Source organism: Pinus tabuliformis, chromosome 7 (genome assembly GCF_031772625.1).
Source record: "Pinus tabuliformis cultivar Carrire ecotype Pingquan chromosome 7, CPIR1, whole genome shotgun sequence".
Classification (NCBI taxonomy): Eukaryota; Viridiplantae; Streptophyta; class Pinopsida; order Pinales; family Pinaceae; genus Pinus; species Pinus tabuliformis.
In genome coordinates this window covers 1,638,495,948-1,638,516,420 of record NC_142293.1, presented here as the reverse complement: position 1 = coordinate 1,638,516,420, position 20,473 = coordinate 1,638,495,948, and positions in this window count along the sequence as shown.

Here is a 20,473-nt window from a genome sequence, read left to right as displayed (position 1 = left end):
GTGGGCCCAATAGTCTCATTAATCATTCAACATGCATAACAAGTGCGGGCAATCATAAAATTGTAAAGATATGCATAAATGTAACATAAGCATAGATACACAATATTTCAGAATCAACTTATCTTTTATTAATTCTTTGTCCAAGTACAATCCCAACTCCGCCCTGTGCACTCAGCTGCAGGGATCTGTGCACACACCTGCGGACTCTACCAGGCCTCTGTGCACTCAGCTGCAAAGCCTCTTACTACTACTACAACCCAAGAATCAAAATTACAGACTCAGAGCTAATTCATCATCCCAAAAACCATATGACTACCTTTATACTTAGAGTCTTACTCTATTTATATAATCCCATGGTCCGCAGACCATGGATAGACTGACATATCATACATTAAATTACATTATTTTAGGGTAGACAACCGTAGACTCTCACGCTCTGTGCCTGCATTTCGTAGGGTCTTTACATTACAATTGACCAAAATTTGGGCTTCAAGCCCCAAAAACATGCTATGGGGGGATCCGATGCCCAACAATGATATAGAGATATGAAGAAGGAGAGACAAACGAAGATAGAGATATAGATGGAAGTCGGAGAGAGGGAAAATGAGAGAGATAGAGGGAGGATGGGAGAGATAGATATATATATTAAGAGATAGAGCTTGTGTGTTTGGGGGGGTGATATATAGATACAAAGAAAGAGAGATGGAGGGAGATATTGATATAGATGAAGGCGGGAGAGAAAATGAAGAAAATTGCTTGCACTTGATGCACTGATTTTAGTGTACAAATGCTAATTTCTAATCCTATTTGATTTCTTGCATTAGATGCATTTATTTTTATGTAGATGTTGACTGCTAATTCTATTTCATTGCTTGCATTAGATGCATTGATTTCATTAAATATGTTAATTTATAATCTTGTTTGATTGAGTTTGCATTAGATGCATTGATTTCAGTGTAGATGTTGATTGCTAATCCTATTTGATTACTTGCACTAGATGCATTGATTCCAGTGTAGATGTTGCTTTATAATCCTATTTGATTTCTTGTAGCGTTATATGCATTGATTTCAATGTAGATGTTGATTTCTAATCCTATTTGATTGTTTGCATTAGATGTAATTATTTTAGTGTAGATGTTGATTCCTCACCCTATTTGATTGCTTGCATTAGATGTATTGATTTTAGTGAAGATGTTGATTTCTCATCTGATGTAACTAGATGTATGGTGTACATTAATTTCATGTAATTATATTAACATTGTGCATTGACTTTAGTGTAAGCACAAAAAAATTATTGACGACGTGCATTATGACTCAGATTTTGTAGATAACCTCAAATGAATTAAAATCGAATAAAAGTTATATTTGTAACTTTTACATCTTCACATATTTTAAATTTGATAGAATTATTTCAATCAAATTTTAGTTTTTAAAAATTGAATAAAACTTATTTCGATCATAAGGAATTGATTGAAATACTTGGATAACTAAGTAAAATAGGAAAGTTGATAACATTATATAAAATTATAGAAATGTTGCCATGTATTGTTTTTTGACCTATATATTAAATTTCAATATGATTTACTTATATCATGTTATGACTAAGCTCTTGTAGATAATCTCAAAAGAAATAATATTGAATAAAACTTATTTGTTGTTTACATGGCATCTTTTAAAATTGAATAAAACTTATTTCAATCCTATTTGTGTTTTTTAATTGAACTTTGAGATAAGAAATTGATTGAAATATTTAAAAAAGTTGACCATGCAATGGTATATGGGTGGGTCACAAAAAATTTTATATATATATATAGATATATATGGATGACTTTAGAATTCAAATAATTTATTTTTAAAATTGAATTGTAATAGCATACATGTTGATTGCACTAAAACACACTTTCTACAATTCAATAAGAGGTATGATTGTAATTCTTTCCATGTTCAATATTAAATTGATATATGATATATTTTAGTTCAATTTAAGTATTAAAGTGACTTGCATCATAGTAAGATTGTACTTATATCATATAATGACTAAGCTTTTGTAGATGACCTCAAAATAAATAAAGTTGAACATAACTTATTTGTTATTTACTAGACATCTTTTAAAATTGAATTTAAAACTTATTTCCATCCTATTTATGTTTTTTAATTCAACCATCACATATTTTAATTCATTATAGGTATAAAAGTGAATTACATTGTAACTTAACATTTTACTTATTTTCTTAGTCAATGGCACTAGAAATCAAAATTATTATATTTTGTAATAAAAGTTATAGTATATAGAAAAAAATTTAAACCAGCAAAATAATTTTAACAGATCCATAAACTTCAAAAATGAATGAACATCCATAAACAAGATCAATACAAATCCATAAACTAAAATAATGGATGTGTCAATAAATTATCCATATGAAAATATATACAAATTAAAAATATCATATGAACATCATAAACTGAAATAATCTTCATGTACATCCATAAACTATCCATGTATGAAAATATACAAAATTTGTATCACATGTGAATGTACCTTATGAAATGATCTGAAAAATATACAAACTATCCACTCTAAGTACCACTAGAACTCCTATATGAGTTTCATCGTGTAAAGTAAGTGTTCATAAGATGGTACTGCAATATAACACATTCAAATTCAAACTAATTTGATCATTATTTGGACAAAATAAATAATATGGAAATAAATTATTTCGAACCACATTTTTAATTACATATATGAATCTATTAACCTTAGTTGAGTCCAAATGCATGTTAGATAGGATGGGGCTTTGATGAATCTGGGTTTGGTGCTCCCCTTTCTGTGGCTCAATGATTGGGGCCTGCTTCGATGGACCCACATCATCTGTGCCTCTACACCCAACATCCCACTCATATGTCCACATAAATGTAACATCAAAATCATTCTGCACATGGGTTTGTGTACACAATGGAAAGGGCACATTATAATTAGTCTACAAATTAGTTAGAAAATGTTGAAGTCTTAAGAATAAAAAAGTTTACCTCAACTGTTGTTCCATGTGGTCATACATACTGAGTCTCCTCGACATGAGTGTTATGAGGTGGAGGTGGAGGTGGAGGAGAATCCATGGAAACACGCTTTGGTGGAGGATGGATTGGATAAACAACTTCCCCCTCAAATGACCTCATAAGATCATCCATGTAGTTGGGATGGGTCTACATGTTATCATGAACTTATTAATATAAATGCAATCTAATATGGACTGGAAATTAATATAAATAATTATGCATTATTTGACAATAAGAGTCAAAATTTTCGTATATATATATGTACCTGGTCTATGTCACATGAGTCATGTACCCTTCAAGTGTCATAGATGGCATCATGATACATACATGCATATGTCAAAAGTTGGTCAATAGGTAAGCTCTTGAGAAATGAATCATCATATAAAGGAACTGGTGGGTCACGAGGCAATGGTGGAGGTATCCTAATATCTCCATGTAATGCAACACACACACTCGCCAATGATGTCTACATGTTATCTACAATTGTCCCCTCGGTCTTAGCACTGAGTTGTGATGAATCCTATAGCTCGGCCGATAATACCATGCTTCGAGACGGTAGTGGAAAGAATATCAGAGGTGGTGGTACATGCACAGGGTCCCTACGAGCCCCCTCGTGATCATATGTATGTCCCAAGCCGGGTCCATAATAATGAGATCCGATATGAGTGTAATCCAACCTCATATGTAACATTAAATTTTCATATGTATGCTCGGAAAAATAAATGATGACCTAGTCATGGTGGGGAAAATGGCCCCAAGCTCTAAAGAATCGATCATACACAAAAAGGGTTGCATCAACATTCTTAAAATATTTCAGTGGAATCAGACCTTTATGTCTAGCAAGGTGATCTAGAGGGATGTTGAACAAATACCCACGAACATCAATGTTCTTGGTGGCCTCTTTCACCACCTCCTAAATATGTGGGCCTCTAACCTCATGCCTCTAATTCCTATGTATGAACCATAGGAGGCGTCTTTGTGTGCCCGAACTTCGATATGTCTCTATCAACCTATTAATGCTTTCCAATATCAACAACAACCTACGACTAGTAGGTGAACTGACAGGGATGTTACACAACTCTCATGTGATCCACATATGTTAGACTATAACATCCTCTAATGTAATATGAGTTGTAGCATTGTCCCAGGAATGGATCGATGTTTCACTGTGATCCCCAAATTCACCCTCTTGAGGGTCTAAAAATCATAAACATAATTTAACATATATGTTGAATATAATAGAAACATAATAACATATGCATTAAATTCAAACACATTAGTTGAAGTCATTTTAAAAAGTAAAGAAAATTTCAAGACATAAACAAATAATGTTTAAAGAAGATTTAAAAATGTAGGAGGTGTACCTTAAATAGGTGAAGAAGGTCCACTAGAGGAAGTATGATCATCAACAAATATAGAAACACTGCCTCTGACACTCTGATTGGTGTCAAAGTTAGGATCTATGAGTGGAACACACACTCTGGGTGGGCTATGTGATCTATCATGAGCTTGACCATGTATAACAAATCCTGTCACACTCCAACGACTTGCAATTGAGCCGTGTATATAAGATGTCTCTACATAATACATGTAATACATATAAACTAATCGAAGAAAAAATGTTGACTTGGAAAGAATGTTAACAAGAAAAATATTTCTAAACTCAAGCAGAATAATTTAGTGTGAAGTTTTAAACTTTAGAGTCCATTTTTTGATAATTTATCAACCAAAGTAGTGAGTTCCATGTAAACACAATGAAAAGAAGTGATCAAATCTACCTTCACACTTTTTCTCGTTTCTAAATAATGTATTTTATTCATAGTGCATAAATATGTAAATATATACCTAAAAAATTGAAATAAACCTATTTGCAAACCTAATGAAATTTCATGTCAACCAAATACTCCAATAGACTTTAAGTTCTTATAATGTTTGATTTTGATGTGCATGACATACACTTGGTGTAATCACATGAAAACATTGTTTCTTCTACAACACAATACATAATGAAACAATATGGTACAAATTAAAAAAAAAAGTCAAAATTCTTTTGTTCACTCCAAATACACTTTTAATAATAAATTTAATGTATCTATCTATAATACATTGTTGAAACATGAACTTATATATATTTATATGTTAAATGCTATATATATATATATATATATATATATATATATATATATATATATATATATATAGATATGTATGTTATGTTTTAAATAGTTATGCTATGCTAAATGCTATAATTATAGTTATATATATATGTGTGTGTGTGTGTGTTATGTTATAATTATATTCAATTAAATATTATATATAATTAAGTTAAATGTTTTGTTATATATGGTGACAAGATGTTATATTGATCTACGTGTTATATATATTTAATTAAATACCAATTTTTCTTTTAATTTTTAATTTTAAAGATTAATATTTTATTGTTAAAACTAATAGTACTATATTGAAAAATAAATAAAATATAAATTAATTTAAATTTAAAATAATATAATAAAATAAATTTTCTTATTTGATAAATATAGGTTCACTATGATCAACCATATTTATCATGTTAATTTTAAGCTTCTAATTTACTTATTTATTGGTTAGAATTTGGTTGTTTTTTGTTTTGGAGTTTTTTGGGTATATTTTATGTCAAATACTTATTTATTAGTTATAATTTGGTTGTTTTTTGTTTTGGAGTTTTTTGGGTATATTTTATGTCAAATTTGTTAGAAATTTAAAATGCATTTTAAATAACAAAAAATAAAAGATTTTGAAAGTTTATTTCACAAAATTTCTAACTTAAGACTTAAAATAATTAGAAAATAACGTTTTTACCATTCAAAATAGAAAATATGAATAATAAAAACATGTTACCATTACAATTTATTATTCAAAATAAAACATGCTACCATTACAATTTACCATTCAAAATGAGAAAATATGCATAGGAAAAAAAACATGCTCCCATTTCAAGTAAGAAAAAAATTTAAAACTTAAATTATAGTTTTTTTTGTGATTTTTATGGTTTTTGTATGATAATTATTTTTTTCAATTTTTTTTAGTTTTGCAAAACAATTAAATGTAAAAGACAAAAAAAAATGGAATACCTACATTCGCTTGAGCCTCTAGGACATTGAGATATATACGAATAAAATAAAAATGGGTCTCAAACCAACAATATTTGTATATATGTAAAAAGAGTGTTAATGAGTTATTTGAATTTTTTTGATGGTGTACATTACTTAAAATGGGAAGTTCAGTTATTCAATATAGGTGTCTTACTTAAAATGGGAAGTTCAGTTATTCAATATAGGTGTCTTATGTTGTATGGTAACTGAGACTAGATTTATTGTGCATCCATTATGCAGAACAATCTTCTCACTAAAAAGATTCATGGAGTGTTGGAGAATTTTGAAAAAGCTTATTGTAACATGTTTAAAGATTAATAAAGTGCGTAAATTTTAACAATAAATATATCGTTACTATGAAAAGTATTATAACCTATTTCAAGGTTAATATGGGCTTTATTACTATGAAAAGTATTATAACCTATTTCAAAGTTAATAAAGTTGTCATTTATTTTATCATAAATGTTTTCCTGATATGCTATCACTACAGGTCGTGGTGTTATTCCAATGGTTTTTTTGTTTTTGTTTTTTTTTTTTTAAATTAGGTCAGTGGATACTGCTAATAAGAAACTAGATGATTATTTCTAAATAAGAAACTACATGATTATTTCTAAATAAGAAACTAGATGATTATTTCTAAATATTTGTTTCATTTAATGGTGCATGTGTATTGAAAATTAGAGAAATATTAATAATTTATTTATTTATTTTTAATTTTAGTTTTATTTTTAACCTAACATTAAATTATGTTTAAATTTTGGATAGTGATTCAATAATTTCAAAATGTTGAAATCAAAAGTAAAATAATAAAGGATGTAAGGGAGACTTGTTGAATGTTGATTATTGTATTTTTTTATTGGATAATTAATTGAAAACTGTTTTTAATGGTGAGAAAAATATTAATGAATGATTTCTTTCTTTGCTTTTTAACCTGGTATGAAATCATGTTTTTTTAATATATAAATAATTGTTTTAAATTTTGAATCAACAATCAAATATTTTTTGAAGCCTTAGTTAAAAGTCATGATTATTGTACTTTTTTACTTGATAACAAGTTGAAGGTTTCTTGTGTTTTTGTTATTTGAATTTCAAATGTAGAGAAATTGGAGAGGGCCACGATTAATGTTAATTAAAAACTTTGGATTAGATTGCACACCTTTTACACAAGATTTGATTGTTGCATCACTATATTTGTTGAAATGGTTTCTTATGTTTTCTAACCTTGGATTGTAAATTCAGAAATTGGAAAGGGTGATGATCAATGTGGAAAGGCCTCCTTCTATTTAAGATTTTATTCTTACATCCTTTTTTCTTTATAGCAAGATGAATTTGTATTATTATATTTTTTTTATTTACAACGAGATGAAATTGTTACAAATAGTGTGTCATCTTGATGTGCCTATCTTTTTGGACCTTATTATTGCATTGCGAACTTAGAAATGGGAGAGGGAAATGATGGACGTGGAAAGTAAAAGGATATATTGGTCAATTGCATTTCAATAAATTAAACATTTATGTTTCATATGTAAGGGAGTAGGATATATTCGTCAATTTCATTTTGATAAATTAAACACCTTTTATTTAGATAAGATTGAAATATTATTAATTTATCAAATTAGTTGAAAACTGAATAATTGCTTATTACAATTTGCACTCCACTTTTAACTTGGATTATTTTAATTTAGCTTATATTTTATTGTTTCAATTTTAAATCTATAATAATAAAAGGAAAATACAAATCCCATTCGAAATACTAATTAGAAATTTTATATATCAATTGTATGTGTGTGCCAATTACGTTTAGCTTTGGTTGTTCAGAGAAATATTGTTATGCTCCCTCTTGGTGTTAGATTCTCACATGGTAGCATGTTGAGCTAATAATGAGTATTTATTTTAATGACTTTGAGCATTGTTTCTTGAGTAGTCCCTTGTAGATTCAAACACATATATTACTCACATGAAAAATAAAACTCTCTCATTGTAATACACACATACATATAATGTAGACATGAGAAAACAACTTGTCATTATTATCATTGTAACATATTTCTATCCACCCCGTAGACTATACTAAGGTTAGAAGGAGGTGTTGCTATCATTGACCTAGCCTCTATAGTCTTGTCATGGAAATGGGGTCTTATTTTTTTTTTCATTTTTTAGAATCCTTGAAACACAAAATAAACATTGCCATTGTTTCTGTTTCAACAAGAACTCTCGGAAAATATAGAAATTTCCTTAATTTGACTATGTGATCAAAAGATATGGTCATTTAAATATTTAGCTAATAACCTCTTGCCATGTCATCAAGCTCCGCCAAATGGTCCCCACATGGAACTCCACATTATCACTATGTCATTCCCCAAGTGGGTTCATGTTAGCACACTACCTATATGGTGCCACTATGGCACACCTATGTGGCATGTCACCTCACCACATCATGGCACCATAGAACCTCTCCAAGATGTGTTTGGTAACCGCTTACTGCTCTAGGAGAATCTCGACCCTTAGCCAAAAAATATTGCTACTTTCTATGCACTTTAAGGGAATGTTAGAGGTGAAACACCAAACTTCATGTTATATGCTAAAGTTCCCTTTCTGTCTCTCCCTCCATTAGAATTTCATACACTACATGCAACACTTTTCCACTAAGACCGAGATAGACTTCTCATTGTTTTAAATTGCTAAAAGACAAGATTTAAATATCTCACCCTAATTCTTGTGTGCAGTGCTCCATGACGTTGAGATGTTGTTAACATTGGACAATAATTTTCTTGTTGCTTGCTTCAAGGATCTCCATTTTGGGACATAAATCTCGGCCATTACTTGCTCCCACCTATTTGGATCCACAAATATGATGTTAGCCCAAGGTGACATCACTCTGATGTCACCCTTATAATATTTTATCCACATCACCTCCTCTGAGAGTGCTATATGTAACTTACTCTTAGGCCACCTAACCTCACCAAAAGGCCACTGGCACATGCCACATGGCAGCCCCCTTAGGCACCACATCACCCCCAAGTCCACATCAACTACCACCATGGCGTAGGTCCTACTAAGCTTTCTCACCATTGCATGGGTATGTGTTTTCCCATTATAATAAGAAGTTGGTGTCATGTCCTACGTGTGAAAAGCACCAACTAAGCCCTACTAGAAACCTGACCATAAAGCAACTCGACCTAGTTCACTCTCAAGCTATTCAAGTTGTTCACTACCATTACTAGGAGTTTCATCCAAATCTTTTGACCCTGATTTGGCCTCCAGGCCATCTCTCCTAATCCTAAAATTGGTGGGTCCTACCCCAAGTTTAGCTCTGATTTGCGAAGTTCTTAGACTTCGAACTTTTTTTGTGAAAAAATCAAGAGACCGCACAGACCTGCGTTTTCAAATTTTAATTTTCTACTATAGGACTCATGTTTTTTATATTAACTCATGGATCATAAATCCAAGCTCATCCAAACCCCATCCCACCTATCTTAGACATGAAAGATTCAATCCTTTGCGCTCAACCATCAGATTTACTTGTTGAAGTGCACACTAAGTGCTTATTTTCGAGACTTCGTTGAGTTATAACTTATACATACATGCATGCATATATATGGGTTCATTTAGACTTAGTCGATCACACACTCATGGAAAAATCTATCCCTCCTAAGCTTACACCTCCATTATATTCAAATAATTAAGTTAAATTTGGGTTTAGAAATAAACACAAGAATTAAACCATTCCTTAAAAAACAAACATTCTATATTCTTATAGGAAATCATATTCTTCAATATAAACACAAGTATTTAATCAACACAAGAAATTAATGTTAACATCAAAATTAACATGCATCAAATATATTATCACAAATATAAAATATATTGTTGCAAATCTTTAAGGAATATTAAAGTTTTTTTTTTAATAAGTTAAATTCAAAACTTAATATAACCATATTTATATAAAATGTATATACAAATATTTAATAATTTCATATATAAATATTTATGAAAATCAAATAATGTTTAATCAAAATACAACTTAGAAGAAGGAGGAATGCATGCATCAAAATTGCAAGATCCTCCGATGGATATATAAGCGGGATTAAAATCGGAATTATAATATCTACCAAAACCATATATAAAATTTAATTGGAAAGGAAAGTGAATCATCATAGAAATTTCAAATTGAATTTAACACAGTTAAAAATGATTTATAAATTCTTATTTAAGGAAGACATTGTATAACAAAAAAAACACATGATATCAAACTCACCAAGAAATGTATATCTTTATTAAAACAAAAAAAACAAAGAGGACATATACATCCTTAACTATGATGCTACCATAATGCAGTAGCATTCAAACCAAAATTGCATGATCCTACAATCAACATATGTGAGGTATTTAAATCAAAATGATAATATCCTGCAAAACCATATATATACCTGCTCTGACTAATATAATAAGATAAGATGGGTGCATCTCAACCAAGCTGCTTGGTGGTGTGAAAATCATTATTTCCTCCATGAACTACTTAACCACTTATTAAACGATTTCAACATCGCATTGCTCGACTCACCATTTCTGCTCCTGATCCTGCTCGAGGTCGAGGCCGACGCGGAGGCGGAGGCGGAGGGCGAGGGTAGATGGCATTGCTGCATGCGTTGCACTCTGCATGCGGAGGCGGAGGCGGAGGGTAGAGTGTGCATGCTTTGCAGCTGTCTGTTTCGATTCACAGATTTAATGAATTCTTCACGATCAATTACCTTCACCTCTTCCTCCTCTTCATTCTCTGCTATAGCAAGAAGATATTGCGTCTGTAATAGAAAATTCCCAGCACCTACGTCCACCACCTGAGGAACATCTTGCCTCACTTCGCCGAGATCTCTGGCGAGTATCACCTCCTGATCAACCTTATCATCCGATATGTTGCTCGGAAGTTTCAGGTTCTGCTGAACCCCATGATCCGTTGCGTTGCCTGGAAGATTCAGGTTGTGCTCGGAGGAAGTTTCAGATTTCTTGATCGGAAGTTCCAGATTGTGCTGCTCGGAGGAAGCTTCACGCGCTGTCTTCTTTCTCTTCGCGGAGGAGAGCGCAGGGCAATCCGAAGAGCGCTTTTTGAGAGATTCAGACATTGTTTCAAGGCAGAATGAGTAGGCAGCGACGGAAATGTAAGGTGATGGAAAAAGAGGAAGCGGCGGAATTGAGGTGAGTGCGCGTAGTGGAGTGTTGTTGGTAGAATGAATATATGGAGACAGACATATAAAGAAGGAGGAATACAGGCATCAAAATGAAAATGGAAAGAATGCAAGATGCATTAACCGAAATTGAAAGAATGCAAGATGCATTAAAATGAAAAGCAGCCAACCAATGAAATGAAAGAAAGAAAGAAAATGGATATATCCATGCAGTGTAGTGGGTACGTTTCAAGCGCATCCACGTGCATCTTTTAACACAAAAGATGAAGATTCTTGGGAAACGCGAGGAAATGAATGAAAACCGGAATTGTAAGAATGCACGCATCAAAATGAAAATGAAAACCGAAATTGAAAGAATGAAAATGGAAACCAACCAACCAATGAAAGAAAATGGATAGGTCGATGCATTCTCTTCGAATCGATATATTAATATTTGAGGCAATGTTTCGTATTCACATATTATGAGTTGTTGCTTGGTTTGTTAATTTGCGCATTTATTCATTGTTGTAGATAACCCAAAATGTGTGAAAAAACATGTGGAAATCCAAAACACTTTTATGGCATATTTAATTTCATATGTCTCCCTTATAAAAATATCTTCATCAAAGAATGACTGCTAATATAGTTCAGCAATAATGATCAAAAATTACAGGCTCCCCCTAACTCTATGCATTGTCTTCTTTTACCAAAGTTTTCTCAAAAAAAACTTAGATTGGCTGGGGAGCTGAAAGGACTTTTGGACTGTATTCCCTTCCTTTTCCATACTTGTGTAACTTTCTTCTTTTGCATGGGTCTAGCTTGTGTAAAGGCCCATGTTAAGTTACAGTCACGTGCCATATGCCCAATGTTATGACACTTGAAGCATTCAACATTGTTCATGAATAAGAATTCATGATTTCTTCTTGCAAAATTGTTTATTGGAGATTGTCGGGGACCATAACATCTATCTCTATGAAATGCTCTACAGTCTTTTGCCATATGACCAAAGTTTGAGCAAGAATAACAATAACCAAAAAATGAACTTTGGTACCTGGGAGATGGAGGTTTCCTTGATGTACTTCTGAAGCCTTGCTGCCTTGAGATCCTTTGATGATAACCATTGCCTCTTACCTCTTTGACATTAGCTACATTTCTTCTTGGAGCCGGTTTTCTGCTTGGAGTAGGATTTCTTCTATTGTAGCCTTGATCTTTCTCCTTGCCTTTGCTGGAACTAGGAGCATCACAATTTCTTTCTGGCTTCTTCACATCTCCTTTGCTTAAAGCATTTTCATTCTTGTTTGAGGGTTCACCTACATACCCGAGTCCCGATTTATCAGATGGAGATCTGTGATAGTTGAGCATGTCATCCAAGGCTTGAGAGCTCTTCATGATTTTATTCATCCCTTCAACCTTTTTCCTGAGGAGGACAATCTCTTCTTCCAATTTTTCACACTCATTATTCTTCTTTGCAAGTTGTTCCTCAGTTTCTTCTTTGCTACGAGTAGCTTCAGCTGCTACTATTTTAAGGGAGATAATATCTGACTTCATTTTAGAGATTTCTGCTTGACTGCTTTCCATTTTCTTTTCAGCTCCTTGTGCCTGCTTCCTGGCTTCTTGTAATTCAGACTTAAGGGAGGAGACCTCTGCCTTGTACTGTCCAATCTCTTCTACAAGTTTGTTCACTCTCTTGTGCCTTTGTTCAAGTTGATTTGACAAGATATCTTCCTGCTTCTTTGCTTTATTCAACTGATTTGTCATGGATATGACTTCTTCATGATGCTTCCTTTTGCTTTGATCAAGTTCCTTCTTAAGCTTGGCGAGCTCTTCATCCCTTTCTTTTACTTGAAGTTTGATGAGGTCAACCTTCTCACTTTCAGCTTCTATGATGGGTTCAGAATTTTCTTCTTGACTGATGATCATGGTCAGTGCTCCCTTTGCATGAAGGTCATGAAGTCTGTCCCATATCTCCTTTGCTGATGAATATTTTCCTAGATTCTTCTTTACAGAATCAGGCAGTCCATCCAAGATAGTCTTTGCTGCCTTTGCATTGTACTCCTTGGATTCTCTATCCATCTTGCTATCATCAATCACTGATTCCCAGATTTCAATCCCTTGAGACTGTAAGACAGTCCTCATTTTTATTTCCCACATATCAAAATTTCCATTAAACCTTGAAGCCTCAAATAGAATGCTTTCAAATAGATTGTCTTCTATTTTAGTAGAAGAGGGAGACACAACCTTAGGAGGATTGGAGGCTTTCTTCCTTGACCTCGCCATTCTTAACTATGTTTAAAATACCTGACTGTGTTTTTAAAATGACTCACTGTTTCTTCAACAGCAACACATAAAATTAATCTGAGAAATACCTGAATCCTTTTGGTTGAGACTTCACTCTGCTGGAGAAGACTTACTGCTGCAACAAAAGGAACCTTCCTTCAGCTTCTTTGACACCTTCAAAGAGCCTGGACTAGCTCTGATACCACTGTTGGGGATTTTTCTGGTAAAATCGCAAAAACAAACAAACTGAACACACACAGGGACATTCTCTGTTTCTCTGCCACAAGATCTTTAACACAGCGGAAGTTTAAAAAATTTCTCCAGCGAACACAGAGTTTTACCCACACACATAAAAACTTGTATTCATAAAAAGAAACAGTTGCTACAAAAACATCTGTTACAAAGTGGGTCTTCCTCTTAACAAAGGGATTTCACCAACTGCTGTTACTGAAAACATCTTCCTCACATAGAGGGATTCACCAAAAATACATTTCAACCAATCAAGAATTTACTCTGTCTTCCTCATGAGATTTTACATTGCTGGTGTGTAAAAATCTCATTTACATTAACTGCTGTAAAAACAGAGTTTTGCTTATACTGCTGTAATAAAAATATTTACTTACATTTACTGCTGTAAATAAAAATCCTCTTGCTTCATTCACCTTTTCACTGATGTGTAAAAACACATTTCTTCATTCTCACTTCTCTGGTTTCATTTTCTTTGCACTGTTGTGCTTCACCTTCTTGCCATCACACTGCTGCCTTTTTCTTATGCACTGTTGTCCATACCCATAACCATAGAGTCTGTCTCCCCTGAGTTTTTACTCGCTGCTGCGTTGCCTCTGCAATTCGCACTGCTGTGCGTAAAAATTTCTCACACTGCTGTGTCTGTTACCCTCACTGCACTTCTATGCATATTGCATTGCACATGTTGTTAAAAACCTTTACATATTTTTAACACCAGTGATATGCGCTGCCCATTTCGTTTCACTCATTCCATGTGCTAATAAAAACATATTATGGCAGTGAACCCTTTCGTTTGGTTATGTAAAAGAACCCTTGCACTGCTGTGCAAGCCACAGTTGTTCTTCACCGAAAATGTGAACATACGGTGGTCAACTCATAAAAAACATTACAAAAAAAACTTATGCGTTCTCCTTGTTTTTACCTTGCACTGCTGTGCAATTCTCCTTTCGTTTTTTTCAGCTGTCGCACATCCCACTCACGCTGCTTCATATTCGCACATCTATGCTACAACATTTTATTTTCAGCGGTCAACAAAAAACATAACAGGGCAATTCAATTTCACTTGCCATACTCCTGTGTAATAAAAATTTCACCAACAATCTACGAATGCCATTTAATTCTCAGCATGGCGAAGGTACTTCATAAATTAATTCATTGACAAGTCGGCGGTCAAAACAGAAGTTTGATTTTACGCCACGCAATGTATTTAATGCAGGTCTGAACGCAGCTTGGGTTTCATCAACGGTGGACAGCGAGCCTTGCAATCGGACGGTTGACGGAGATTTCGGGAGCCCTTTTACTGCTGAACGTTAGGCTCCGATATGGCAGGTTCAGCGGACGTACAGAAGACCACGCGTCCACAGGTGATTGTATCGGAGGCGTTTGTACGAAAACCACAATTGCAAGAAAGGCGGTCCGATATGTGTCAGTGGTTTTGCTGAAGCGGTTTTGTTGCTGCGTGCTGGCTGAGTCGGCAACTGACTGGCTGCCGTCACTGTCCACATCCGCGTCCACGCTGCCTGCAGTTGGAATTAATATTCCAACAAGAAAATGGATAGGTCGATGCATTCTCTTCGAATCGATATATTAATATTTGAGGCAATGTTTCGTATTCACATATTATGAGTTGTTGCTTGGTTTGTTAATTTGCGCATTTATTCATTGTTGTAGATGTGCAAACCCAAAATTTGTGAAAAAACATGTGCAAATCCAAAACACTTTTATGAAAAGGGAGGTTTATTGCATACATACACTTAGAACATTCCTTCCATGATAAGGTTTGTGTTGACTTGTCATTCACTTAGAACATTCCTTCCATGAGATCCTCTACATAGATCAAGCATTATATTCAGGTTTATGAGTAATATGGTTGTTTATGAGTGTTTCATTGATAGCAATGCTTGAGTTAACATCACACTACCTTGGTTCATGTAGAAATTGGGACTTCATACCATAAGACTTGGTCTTCCACTTTTGTCAGTATACTCTAAAGATACGCCTATGATCAAATATGTCATAAGTGTATGTTTTCTTTCACTAGGACCCATGTGTTTATGGATTAGAGTTTCCTAGTAGCATATATACCATCGAATAGATAATTATGTTTGGGAGATATTAGAAACCATTAGAGCTCCAAAGCTAGTATAATACGCAAACTCATCAATAATTTGAATGTATAAGATGTTTTTTCTATTAAAAGGGACATTTAAGAATATTTTATAAAAATTAACATGATCTAAGAAATGATGACATTTTAATTAGCGAAACTATACATATCCTCTTATATGGGTACTTTTCATTAATCCTCTTTTAGTTTCAACTAATCTTCAAACATTGACCTTATAAATAAAATGTATTATTCAATCAAAAGTCTTCACTATTATAGTTTGTAGCTTATAGTTATTTTTACCTAATAGTAAACAAATCTAAAAACATATATCATAAAAAGAGCCCTTGACTAAAGCAATACATACAAAAAATTTGGGAATTTGTAACCAAATTTCTTCCTTTAATATTTAGGGTGTACTACATGAGTAAAATGGTTTCATAAATTCCTCAATCATTGTAGCATTTCCATCATTCAACAATGCATTGAATCCTTAAGCACAAAGCAAAACTAGATATTCCCCATCTGCTAATATCAATATTGAATGTTGGTAGGGATTCAATAATGACGATTATATTTCTAGGTTACTCCAATGGTGAGATGAATTTAAGGACATGCACATCAATGCACTTTTTTTTTTTTTGAGATATAAATAAAATATTAAAAAAATATAACTACTCTTACATTTGTAAGGTTTGAACAATCATAGAGGTATTATTGGATGTTAAACATGATCAACAACACCAACATCATCATCAATATCAAAGTAGGGGAATTTGAGTCGTATATGCAAAGGGATATGAAAATTATCCATGATATAAGGTATGATGACATTTTAATTAGAAAATCATGTATATGAACAACATATATGTAGGTACTTCTCATTAATTATCTTTTAGATTCAGTTGCCCCTCAAGCATTGATCTTATAATTAAAATACATTATTCAATAAGATGTCTTCAATGTTCAAGTTTATGGATATTTTTAACTAGTAGTAAACAAAGCTAAAAACATATACCATAACAGGTTCAATGTAACAACCCCTCGTTGATTTTCCATGTAAAATATAAGGCTAAGGTCATGGGGCACATATTCCAAGCTGAATGGTGGGCAAAACATCCTAATGGGTGTCACTTTTGGTTTATAATGGTTATGGAAATTAGCAAAGGCAAAGAGGCATTAACTGACATTTATTTATGGAAATAAAGGAATATAGGAGAAAATGAAGGTGAAGAGACACAAATTTGCATGAGGAGAAAATTGAAGGAGAAATGAAGGAAAATGAAGAAAACAAAGGCCTCAATAATAAATAGGCTTCTGAGGACCAGTTCATGGACTTTTGTCAGTTTAACTTTGGAGCTCTCTTCTATTCTCTCACTCTTGCACACTTAGTATAATTGGAGCACGCTTGGAGCACTCTAGTATTCACATGGATTTGGAGAAAGAAGGCAAAGGGGAGCAGGAAAGTGCAAGGGAACAAGTGGATCAATAGCTACATTTTGTTGAAAATAGCAACAAGAAATGCTATAAATAACATTGTTATAGATAGCATTTCTGGTACCAGTGTGGAAAATGGCAACAAGAAATGATAAAATAGAAATGCTAAAAATAGCATTGCTATAAATAGTATTTCAAGATATATTCCAATTTTAATTAGTCCCTGAATTAAAATTCAAATTTGGTCTCAGCAGCTGTTTGAAAAATAATTAATTAATTCATCTTGAGTTAATTAGTTGGAGAAAATTAAACATGAAGTCTATGTGAAGACATGCAACAGTTATCCCTTTGATTGAGGAAGTTATCCCTTAATTAAGGAGATAAGGATGAGTTATATTTGAGTTGTAATTAGTTATTTCAATTAACTGAGTTAAGTCCAGTTAGATTAGTTCCAAACGGTTTGTGGAACTAATTGTGAGTTTAGTCAGTTAATGCATGCATGCATGCATGCAACTAGTGTTCTCTAGATAACTAAATATTCTCTCATAAATAACTCATGCTTGTCAGTTCAAAGAAAGACCCAGTTGAGATTAAAGGAAGGGAAAATGTACTATCCATTGGAGGAATTTTCCTATAAAGGAAACTCATCCATGCAAAAGGAATTCATTCCTTCAGAATTGCGTAGTTATTTTAGAGGTCAAAGCAGTGTGTGAGGGATTATTACACACAGGTGATGGTTGGAGGACCCAGGGGAAATTGCGCAAGGAAATAGGAGGCTTGGTGTACTGAAGGAATGCATATGCGTTGTCTATTCTGTCTATGAGCAGTAGTGAGGGATTGTACTGAGAGCTAGATAGCTTGTGAGCTAAAGCTTTGTGTAATCCTGAGATATTTCCACTTGTATGATGATACAAATAATGGGGTTTTTTAGCTGAGGCTTTCCCCAAAGTATTATTCTATGTTTCATGTGTGACTGTTTCTTCTTCATTTGTTATATGTGTTCTATTTGATCTTGCTCAAAGTCAATTAAGCTTCCGCAAGTTTGATTGTAGAAGTAGATTAAGTATTTTGCTTTAGTACATTGCATAATCAATTTAATCTACAGTGAGAATTTCTACATGGTATGAGAGCTAGCTGATCTATAGAGAAATTTCTACACATTTGTATTTCTTTGTAGAAATAGAGTCGCATGTATGATTTCCTTGCTAGTTTCTACATTCATGGTACATGCATGTGGTTTCTTGGTTATGTGTTGTCATTGGCTTGGAGATTCACCTATATTGACAGTGGTTTTAGCCTTGCCTTGCCATTTCCTGGATAGCCATGGTTTTTTCAACTTCTTGTTTTCTGATTAGTGTTAAGGTTCCTTAGGACTGTGGGTTGAGTTTCTAGTTCCTGGAGCCATTGGTTGGAACAAGTGCTCTCGAAGCCCTGGAACAACTTAGGTTGAGTTTCTAGTCCTAGAGCCTAGGTTGGATAAATGCTCTGGAAGCCCCATAACAACTTGGGTTGAGTTACTAGTCATAGAGCCGAGGATGGAAAAATGGTTTGGAGCCCTTAGTGGGTTGACTTACTAGTCCCAGAGTTAGGTTGGAAAAATACTCTAGAGCCCTGGAAGGTTGTGGGTTGAGTTATTAATTCCTGGATCCATGGTTGGAACAAACGCTCTAGATCCATAGACAACATGGGTAGAGATCGATCTGGTTGGTGTTAGTGATATCTGACCATGAGGTGGAATCACTAGTTGCGGGTTGAGGTGGTTTGGCCTTTGGAAGCCCTGGTTTGGTTTTGTTTGGTTTATTCCATGAGATCCCACCTTGATGCTTCAAATATGACATGGGGGTGATTGGGTGAAAGAAATATTTGGTTAAACCCAATCTATGGTCGGGTGGTACGTGGAAGTTCATGACTTGGTTGGAATTTTCATATGTTAATTGTGATCTATGAGCATATGCATTGATTATGATGGTGATATTATGGTTGACTTGCCATGGTTCCTATGTTGGTTATTTGTTGACTATATGTTGGTTATGTGATGTATATTACTTATGGATCTTCACATGTTTGATGAATATATGAATGGTTGATGAACGGATGGACTAAAAAATGTTATTGCAACTATTGTGAGAGGGCATAGGACCATCATGATGATTCTCGGTTAAGTTTCAGACTCCTATGTTCAAATATGCATTCATGACCTGTAGCTTACCTGTTCGCCATATTTTTGATGAAATGAATGTCATGGTTAGGCATGGTAAGGTCAATTCCTTGATAAAGTTTGTATGAATGGTTTTGTCTTGATATTATTTATCATTCTGGAAAGTCTCACCAAGTTCTGGGTAGTGGTATGGAAGCTAGCCTAAAATGGTGGGTCTGAATCTAGGATTGCACCCTCTAAACTGGAAGTTTTGGGCCCTAACCACACCCTTGCAGGCTTATGCATACATTTGGAGTCCTATAACCACATGGAGGCATTTTCATGCATGCAGTTGTGGGCCCATGCCATTGAAAAGCAAGTTAGCTCAAGGTTTGGCCACCATGGGTGGTTGTTTAGCTCTTGGGTGTCCATAATCCATGTAGGGTGTCAGATTGTGGTTATTAAGTCACAATTATCGCCCCCACTTCCTTAATTAGATATAGGAAGCTAGGTCATGTCATAGTAGCTCTTTGTCTCATGCTTACCCTCATAGGTAGGTGAAACTTGGTAAACATGGGAGGAGAGGTTACATTCAACCCTTGACTAGAGCAATACATATATCCAATTTGGGAATTTGTAAGTCAAATTTCTTCCTTAAATATCTAGGGTGTACCACATGAGAAAATGATGTTACATATTCCTCTACCATTATATCATTTCCACCTTTTAATAATACATAGGATCCCTTATAACAAATCCAAAACCAATATTGAATGTAGGTATGAATTTGACAATGATGATTATATTTGTAGGCTTCTCCAAAGGAGAGATGAATTTTAGGAAATGATCATTAATATTGAAGTAGGAGAATCTAAGTTGGGTATGTGAATGAATATGATTAAGCTTCTGTTGTAGCAGTTAC